Consider the following 9,912-nt stretch of genomic DNA (forward strand, 5'->3'; position numbering starts at 1 on the left):
AACCATTCTGCAACTTGGTCTTTGAGTTGGAAGGAAGCGAACTTGACGAAGTCCTCAGGCCTGACGTTACTGCACTCGAAATGCTTGCACAGATCCACGAGCCAATCGTCAGCATCAGTTGCCTCAACACAATTGCTAAAAGTCTTTGGCCCGTTAGCAAGGAACTGGTTGAGTGTAGCAAAGTGATTCTGATTGTTGCCTTGGTTGCCTTGGTTCGCTTGATTGCGCTTTTGAAGAATTTGCATGATCAACCGTGTGTTTGCATTGGTTCGGCCATCACAGCTTGCCATGCCTCCAGAGGAGGAGGAGGAGGTGGTGGCGGATCCTGATTCTGATTCTGATTGGTGCTCTTAGCGGGAGCCATCCTGAAGAGGGTGACAACCGTTAGCACATTGACAGATAAAATGAAGCTGAATCAAACGGGTTGAAATTGCAACATACAATCTTCACGTCCGAACATAAGAACGAATGCATTCCACTTGAAATGGTCACATATCCATAAATTGAGAAGCCACTTAGAATTTAGGTAGAGAAATAAATCAACAAGGTACGGATCAAGAACGAATACTCGGTAAGAAATCCCAATCTCAAATCAAATATCCGTGGAAGAAGAACTAAAGCTACAAGAATTCCCACCTATGAAACTCCCGAACCTTTCCGGTTATGCAATCAGGTGTTGAGGATACAGGGGAAGCATAATATCTCACCCAAATCTAGCAAATCCTACATCCAGCTGTATCCATCCTTCAACACATAACCGAGAAAAACTTTGGAAACCATCTACCTCAACCTTCGAAAATCATCCATTATACAAGTTATGGCGATACTCCCGAACTCCCGCCCCAGTACTGGGTGGCGTCGAGGTTATCTCACCAACGAACTGCATAAAAGAGATTTTCGATGTCGGCGAACTAAACTCAGGTATTCCAGAACTGCAACGATAAAATTGTGACGACAACACCTCGGAGCTCAACTCCCCGGGACACTGCCACAACCCCTAAAGACAGGAGGCACCAAGAACAATGTTCTCCTCACAAAACCATCGGAACGATTCCAAGATACCCGTGTGATCCTAAATTTTTTTTGTGTAATTTGAGAAGAGAAGAGTCAAAACTCTACGTCAGGATGCCTTACCAGAGCGATGAGGAGACTGGGGAGTAAAAAGAATTCCTAAACTCTCCGATATATAATTCCTAAATGACTCAAAACATTTTTCTAGACTCAACTCGACCGCTAATAACGATCAAGCAATGGGGGCTCCTAAGGTCAGGGAAGGCTCTGATTACCAACTTGTAACGCCCTCGATGCGGCTATAGCTCCCACGTGTCGAGGCACAACTTAGAGGCATAACCGCATTAAAAGCAATGTCGCAAATTAGGCAATCTTCACAACATCCCATGTAGTATAGATAATAAAAGGGGAGATACATAGTTGGCTTACACTCGCCACGTCAATCAAAGTACATGAATAGAATTACATCAAACAGACACTCATGGACCAACTACGACGCCAAAATAAAAGATAAACCAACATGCGACACGGTCCCGATCACCCCAACTGGGCACCACTACTGATCATCAGGGAAAGACACGTAGTAACGGCGTGAGTCCTCGTCGAACACCCACTTGAGCTCAAGCGCGTCATCTGGAATGGAGTCATCAGGTCCTGCATCAGGTTTGGAAGTAACCTGTGAGCCATAGAGACTCAGCAATCTCGCACCCTCGCGATCAAGACTATTTAAGCTTATAGGTAAGGCAAGGTAAATATGTGGAGCTACAGCAAGCGACTAGCATAAATGGTGGCTATCCTGTTCGCAAAAGGGAGCGAGAAGAGGAGGCAAAGCGCGAACGAGTAACTAGAGAACATCCTGCGGCAAGCATTACTCCAACACCGTGTTCACTTCCCGGACTCCGCCGAGAAGAGACCACCATGGTAACTCATACTGTTGATTCATTTTAATTAAGTTAAGCTTCAAGTTGTCTACAACCGGACATTAACAAATTCCCATCTGCCCATAACCGCGGGCATGGCTTTCGAAAGTTCAAATCCCTGTAGGGGAGTCCCAACTTAGCCCATGACAAGCTCTCACGGTCAACGAAGGAATAGACCTCCTCCCGAGACATTCCGATCAGACTCGGTATCCGGGTTCTACAAGACACTCCGACAAGTTAAAACCAATCCAGCAACACCGCCCGAATGTGCCGACAAATCCCGATAGGAGCTGCACATATCTCATTCTCAGGGCACACTCAGATTGTCTAAACTTCTGGTAGGCCAGCCCAGAGTTGCCCCTGGTGGCCACCGGCGGCTGACGAGGTGGACCAACACTCAGAGGAGCACTGGCCCGGGAGGGTTTAAAATAAGATGACCCTCGGGCTCCGGAAACCCAAGGGAAAAAGAGGCTAGGTGGCAAATGGTAAAACCAAGGTTGGGCATTGCTGGAAAAGCTTTAATCAAGGCGAGCTATCAAGGGGTTCCCATTATCACCCAACCGCGCAAGGAACGCAAAAATCCGGGAACATAACACCGATATGACGGAAACTAGGGCGGCAAGAGTGGAACAAAACACTAGGCGAGGGGCCGAGCCTTCCACCCTTTACCAAGTATATAGATGCATTAAGATAACAAGGCAATATAATTATATCCCAACAAGTAAATAATGTTCCAATAAGGAACGGTCTCCAATCTTCACCTGCAACTAGCAACGCTATAAGAGGGGCTGAGCAAAGCGGTAACATAGCCAATCAACGGTTTACTAGAACATGGTGGGTTAGAGGTTTGACATGGCAATTTGGGAGGCATGATAAGCAAGTGGTAGGCATCGTAGCATAGCCATAGCAGAAGAGCGAGCATCTAGCAAAGCAAAGATAGTAGTGATTTCGAGGGTATGATCATCTTGCCTGCAAAGTTGTCAGAGTTGACTGGATCCTCGAAAGCAAACTCAACGGGCTCCTTGTTAGCGAACTCGTCTCCCGGCTCTACCCAAACAAGACAAACAAGCAAACGGAACGCAATCAACCACGTGCAGAGCTCAAAAAATATGATGCAAAGATGGTATGCTATGCGGGATGCGATATGCGATGCATATGCAAGATTTGACAAGGAATGCATGAACCTGGCCTCAACATGGAAATCCAAGTGTGCCACTGGAAAGATGAGATGAAATCGCTTGAAAACGATATAAAGAACGCCGGAATCGGAGTTACGGTTTGGGAATGGCAAGCAATTCAAATATGACCACGTTCTGCGATTTACAACAAGTAGCCATCTAAATGCAACAAGATGAACATGCTACAGCACCCAAACATGGCATCAAAATACATGGCAGGGATCCATTCATGATGCTTAACAAAAGACTAGCAATGAGCTACGACCAATTCATCCATTAACAGGTTCAAACAAGCATGGCAAAAATGCATTTGGTAAACAGATTTCAGACTTAGTGAAATCAACACTTGTCTGGAATTTCAGATCAGGTAGCCCACTTTAGAGCATGAAAACTATATGCTACAGGACCTGAACATGGCAAAGTAAAGCATGGCATGGAGCTACTCAAAGAGCGTAACAAAAGTCCCTTAGTGACCTTGAGCCAAAAGGGATCAGAAAATACATTTGCAAGCATGTGAACATGGCAAAAACGTAATCAGTTCTCAGACTTAGTGAAAACTAGAGCATGCTGAAACAGATATCAAGTAGGCATGTTTACGAGCTCGATGCACTCACTACAGAGCAAGTCATGACAAACTAAGAATACACCCATCAAGAATACACAAAATACAAGTTAGACATGGCAAGAACAATAACATAGCGTGCACGGATCAACTACAACATCCTCGGCAAAATCGCTAACAAGTAGACAATCTGCCCAGATTCACGAAATGACAAAAGTAGAGCTCAATTGACTCAAGATAGGGTGCTCCATAATTGCAAACAAAGACATGGATGGATAGAGCACTACAAGATTAACAAAACATCCTTACTGATCATCCTCAAAAGAGGCACGGATCACTAGGAAACAATATGAACATATGGCATATTGAGATAAACAGCTCAAGGACTTGGTGGAAATGCTAAGTCCCTGAAATCAGCATTAACGAAAGCACCACTTTGCAAGCTTGTGCTAGTCACCACACACATCACAAAAATACATGGGTTGCACCTCTGGATAGATGGCAAAACATATAACAAAACTCATGTAGAACTCCTGGGCATATCATGCACACAATAATCATGGCAAAAATGACAAATATCTAAATGGAGCAGCAGACCTGAAAATTATCTCAAATAGCATTCTTCTAACAGCATTTCGGACATCAAGATTAACTCAAATGAAAATGATGCAATGAGATGAAATGATGTGCTCTCTGAGACGAACATTTTGATATGCTATATGTCCAAAACGGAGCTACGGATGCAAAGTTATGATGCGATGAACATAGCCAAATAATTAGGGTTTCGGGCAAAAAGTCAACCCGAGATGAATCTCAGATCCAGATCCGGCCGGCACGCTTCCCGAGGCGGCGGCGGATCCCGCCGGAATTACTGTAGACGACGGCGGGCGAGGTCGGAGCTGCGGGCGGTGGAGGCGGCGCTCGCCGGAGCTTGCCGAGGCGGCGGGGTGGCGGCGCCGGAGAGGCGAGGCGGCGCGGGCGCGGCGGCCAAGGTGGCAGGCACCGGTAGCCAGGGCGGCGTGCGCCGGTGAGGGCGGCGGGCGGCGGGCGGCGCAGGGACGTCCGGTGAGGCGGCCGGCCGCGGAGAAGATGGCCCCGTGCGGCGGCTGGAGACAACGGGCCTCGGGGGCCCCTCCTTGGCCTCCCGGGCCGGCGGCAACGGCGAAGTGGGGCGGCGGCGCGACCCAATCGGGATCCGACACATGGCAGTGGCGGCGCGGGTCGGAAAATGTCCGGCCCGGTAGGTTTTGTCCGGCGGCGGCGGGTGGAGAAGGATCTAGGGTTTGGACGGGGGAAGGAGAAGGAGATTTTCGGGGGTGACTTTATATAGGCATAGAGGGAGCTAGGAGTGTCCAAATGAGGTCCGGTTTTTGGCCACGCGATCGTGATCGAACGCTCTAGATGATGGAGAGGGTTTTGGTGGGTTTTGGGCCAAAATGGAGGGGTGTTGGGCTGCAACACACACGAGGCCTTTTCGGTCCCTCGGTTAACCGTTGGAGCATCAAACGAAGTCCAAATTGTATGAAACTTGACAGGCGGTCTACCGGTAGTAAACCAAGGCCACTTGGAAATTCTCGGTCCAATCCATAAATGTTTAATCCCCACACACGAAAGAAAGGTAGAAATGACCACCGGAGGAGAACGGAGCGCCGGAATGCAAAACGGACAACGGGGAAAAAGCTCGAATGCATGAGATGAACATGTATGCAAATGCAATGCACATGATGATATGATATGAGATGCATGACAACGATAACAACACATGGAGACAAAAACCCGAACCCGAGAAAATAAAATAACTTAACGCCGGAAACGGCAAGAGTTGGATTACATATTAGGAAAATCATATCCGGGGTGTTACACTCTGCCCTCGTTGTTGGTACTCTTGCTGTTGTACTGATGATTCTAGCATAAAAAATGTAGCTATGTTCTTATCATGTAATAGATTTAACTCTAAGTATTACGATTAGTATCGCGAATAGCTTATCATTGTAATATTTTAGACCTACTCTGTTATTTCTGGCAGCTCCTCTATAAATTTTCAGTTCAGACATACAGAGGAGCATATGTAAAAGTCCTCAGATAATAAAACCTTATTAGCCCAAATATTGTCCTTTTTATGTACATATCCCAGCATTATTGTTTAAACATCCATTACTAATCCCATCTTATGATTTTATAGTTTAGAAAATCTAAATAAATAAATTTTGAATAACTCCAACACACAAAAATCCTGCTGCAGCCATTTAAGTTGCTGTCATCCCCTGCTCCTCATTGAATGCCATTATTTTTCTTTTACTTATTGCTACTGCAGCCCATGCAGATCCCTGTGCATCGTCTCCATTTGCTTCTTCTTCTGCCCCCTCTCCCCTGATCTCCTGCTTTTCCTCTTGTTCTCTTATCATTCTGGTAAGCCTTCTCTTGCTACCAATGTATTTGTTATGCTCGTTTTAACTTTTTTATCTAGCACATATGCATTAACGAGTTCATATCATTTTATGTACATTTTTTTGCAGATTCACACACCATGGATTCACCCAATGAAGATCCATACCCTCTATATGACCCAGATTTCTTCAATATCTATTCAACTACTCCTAGCACAACCTCTCGAACATCTGCGTAGAAGGTACTTTCAGTAACATCTCAGTTCGATGAGTACAAAATTTTCCTTGTTCAAGATATGGGATGGGGAGGCATTCTCAATCTCAGACCACTACCAAGGATAAATCTTAAATTCAGCAAATGGGTAATGAATAGAGTTGACATAATTACCAGATCTATAGCTCTTGATCATGTTAGAAGTTTGAGGTTTTCTGATGCTAACGTTCATATGGTTTTAGGCATACCATGTGGTCCACTGGACATTGCACTACACGAGCAACCTAACCAAACATCTGTAAACATTGTATGTGCTGCCCTTGGAATGCCTGAAAAGGGGAATCAGATTCTCAAAGCTGCTGAGAAAGTATTATGTCGTAATCTTTCTGAGAAATTTTCATCAACTATTGAGAAAGACAGTTTTAAGATGGCAGTTGTTATTTTTGATATGGGTCACTTACTGGACCCAACCAGCAAGCATGATGCTGCAGACATTGATTACTCGATGACTATTGCAAATCCAGAGAGATTTGCTGATTTCAATTGGTGTGAATACGTTTTACAAGATTTGCTAAAAGTTGTGTCCAAGTTGAAACATGACATTTTGAACAACAGAGCAGTAACACATTTAGAAGGGTGTCATATTTTCCTTCAGCTTAGATTGCTGTCAATAATTTTATATTCCTCACCTTTATCTTGTAGATATAAAAAATGCATTTTGCTTTAATCAATATGTGCAATTATGTAGGTTTTCTACCTTGACAACATTGACCTCGGTATTTTCAACATGTCCCACAACATGCTTCCTAGGATTGATGTCTTTGAGCTCTCATGTTTATGTCGTATGATCCTCCAGTGTAGCAACCCAGCCAAAGACATGGAGGATTACTCTAATGTCCGAGTAAGCAATCCAGTCTGGATCTCGATGGTAGCATATCTGAAACTTTCAACTTATTTATGATTTTTTCCAATTTCTAGATCCGTCCAACAGGAGAAATATGATACAAACGTTCTGTTTGGGATTCCGCACCAGACATTCAGACTCCTAGAGTTATCAATTCCACGTTGAACGAAGGCACAAGCATGCAGCAACCTCAACATACTGCACACTAATGACCCACAAGTATAGGGTATCTATCGTAGTCCTTTCGATAAGTAAGAGTGTCGAACCCAACAAGGAGCAGAAGGAAATGATAAGCGGTTTTCAGCAAGGTATTCTCTGCAAGCACTGAAATAATAGGTAATAGATAGTTTTGTGATAGGATAATTTGTAACGAGTAACAAGTAACAAAAGTAAATAAAGTGCAGCAAGATGGCCCCATCCTTTTTGTAGCAAAGGACAAGCTTGGACAAACTCTTATATGATGTAAAGCGCTCCCAAGGACACATGGGAATATCATCAAACTAGTTTTCATCACGTTCATATGATTCGCGTTCGGTACTTTGATAATTTGGTATGTGGGTGGACCGGTGCTTGGGTACTGCCCTTACTTGGACGACCATCCCACTTATGATTAACCTCTATGCAAGCATCCGCAACTACAACAAAAGTATTAATGTAAACCTAACCATAGCATGAAACATATGGATCCAAATCAGCCCCTTACAAAGCAACGCATAAACTAGGGTTTAAGCTTCTGTCACTCTAGCAACCCATCATCTACTTATTACTTCCCAATGCCTTCCTCTAGGCCCAAATAATGGTGAAGTGTCATGTAGTCGACGTTCACATAACACCACTAGAGGAGAGACAACATACATCTCATCAAAATATCGAACAAATACCAAATTCACATGACTACTAATAGAAAGACTTCTCCCATGTCCTCGGGAACAAATGTAACTACTCACAAAGCATATTCATGTTCGTAATCAGAGGGGTATTAATATGCATATAGGATCTGAACATATGATCTTCCACCAAATAAACCAACTAGCATCAACTACAAGGAGTAATTAACACTACTAGCAACCCACAGGTACCAATCCCAGACTTGGAGACAAGAATTGGATATAAGAGATGAACTAGGGTTTTGAGAGGAGATGGTGCTAGTGAAGATGTTGATGGAGATTTCCCTCTCCCGATGAGAGGAGCGTTGGTGATGACGATGGCGATGATTCCCCCTCCCGGAGGGAAGTTTCCCCGGCAGAACAGCTCTGCCGGAGCCCTAGATTGGTTCCGCCAAGGTTCCGCCTCGTGGCGGCGGAGTCTCGTCCAGAAAGATGACTTATCATTTTTTCCTCATCAAAAGACTCCATATAGCAGAAGATGGTCATCGGAGGGCCACCAGGGGGCCCACGAGGTAGGGGGCGCGCCCCCACCCTCGTGGGCAGGGTGTGGCCCCCCTGGTGAACTTATTGCACTCAGTTTTATTATATATTCTAAAAATGACTTCCGTGAAGTTTCATGACTTCTGGAGCTGTGCAAATAGGTCTCTAACATTTGCTCCTTTTCTAGCCCAGAATCCCAGCTGCCGGCATTCTCCCTCTTTATGTAAACCTTGTAAAATAAGAGAGAATAGGCATAAGTATTATGACATAATGTATAATAACAACCCATAATGCAATAAATATCGATATAAAAGCATGATGCAAAATGGACGTATCAACTCCCCCAAGCTTAGACCTCGCTTGTCCTCAAGCGAAAGTCAAGATCGAAAAATATGTCCACATGTTTAGAGATAGAGGTGTCGATAAAAAAATAAAATACGGACATGAGGGCATCATGATCATTCTTAGAACAGCAACTTATATAATTCTTGTCATATGATCTCTTATGCTAGAGTAATAATTCAATCACAATTTCAAGTATGAATCATAAACTTCATTGAAAACTAACAAACTATAATCTCAGTCATTGGAGCAATTGCAATTTATCATAACATATGAAAGAGTCAATATAAGAGCTTTTCAGCAAGTCCACATACTCAACTATCATATAGTCTTTCACAATTGCTAACACTCACACAATACTTATGGGTATGGAGTTTTAATCGGACACAGAGAAAGATAGGGGCTTATAGTTTTGTCTCCCAACGTTTTACCTCAAGGGTAATGTCAACAATAATAGTTCATGAAAACTCACATCCAATTAGCCATATATACCAGGATCTTTCCAACATGATGTGCTTGCCAAAAGATAAAATTTAAAAAGGAAGGGTGAAGATCACCATCACTTTTGTGTAAGGTAGGAGATAAAAGTAAAAGGTAGGCCCTTCGTAGAGGGAAGCAGAGGTTGTCATGCGCTTTTATGGTTGGATGCACAAAATCTTAATGCGAAAGAACGTCACTTTATATTGCCACTTGTGATATGGACCTTTATTATGCAGTCCGTCGCTTTTATTTCTTCCATATCACATGATCGTATAAAGCTTATTTTCTCCCACACTAATAAGTCATACATATTTATAGAGCAATTTTTATTGCTTGCACCGATGACAACTTACTTGGAGGATCTTTCTCAATCCATAGGTAGGTATGGTGGACTCTCATGGCAAAAATGGTTTAAGGGTGTTTGGAAGCACAAGTAGTATTTCTACTTGGTGCACAAAATTTGATTAGCATGAGGGGGAAAGGCAAGCCCAATCATGTTGGATGATCCATGACAATATAATTTATCTCAGATGTAAGAAAACATAAC

This window comes from Triticum urartu, chromosome 4A, assembly GCF_056163025.1.
Source record: "Triticum urartu cultivar PI428250 chromosome 4A, HENAU_Tu73, whole genome shotgun sequence".
Classification (NCBI taxonomy): Eukaryota; Viridiplantae; Streptophyta; class Magnoliopsida; order Poales; family Poaceae; genus Triticum; species Triticum urartu.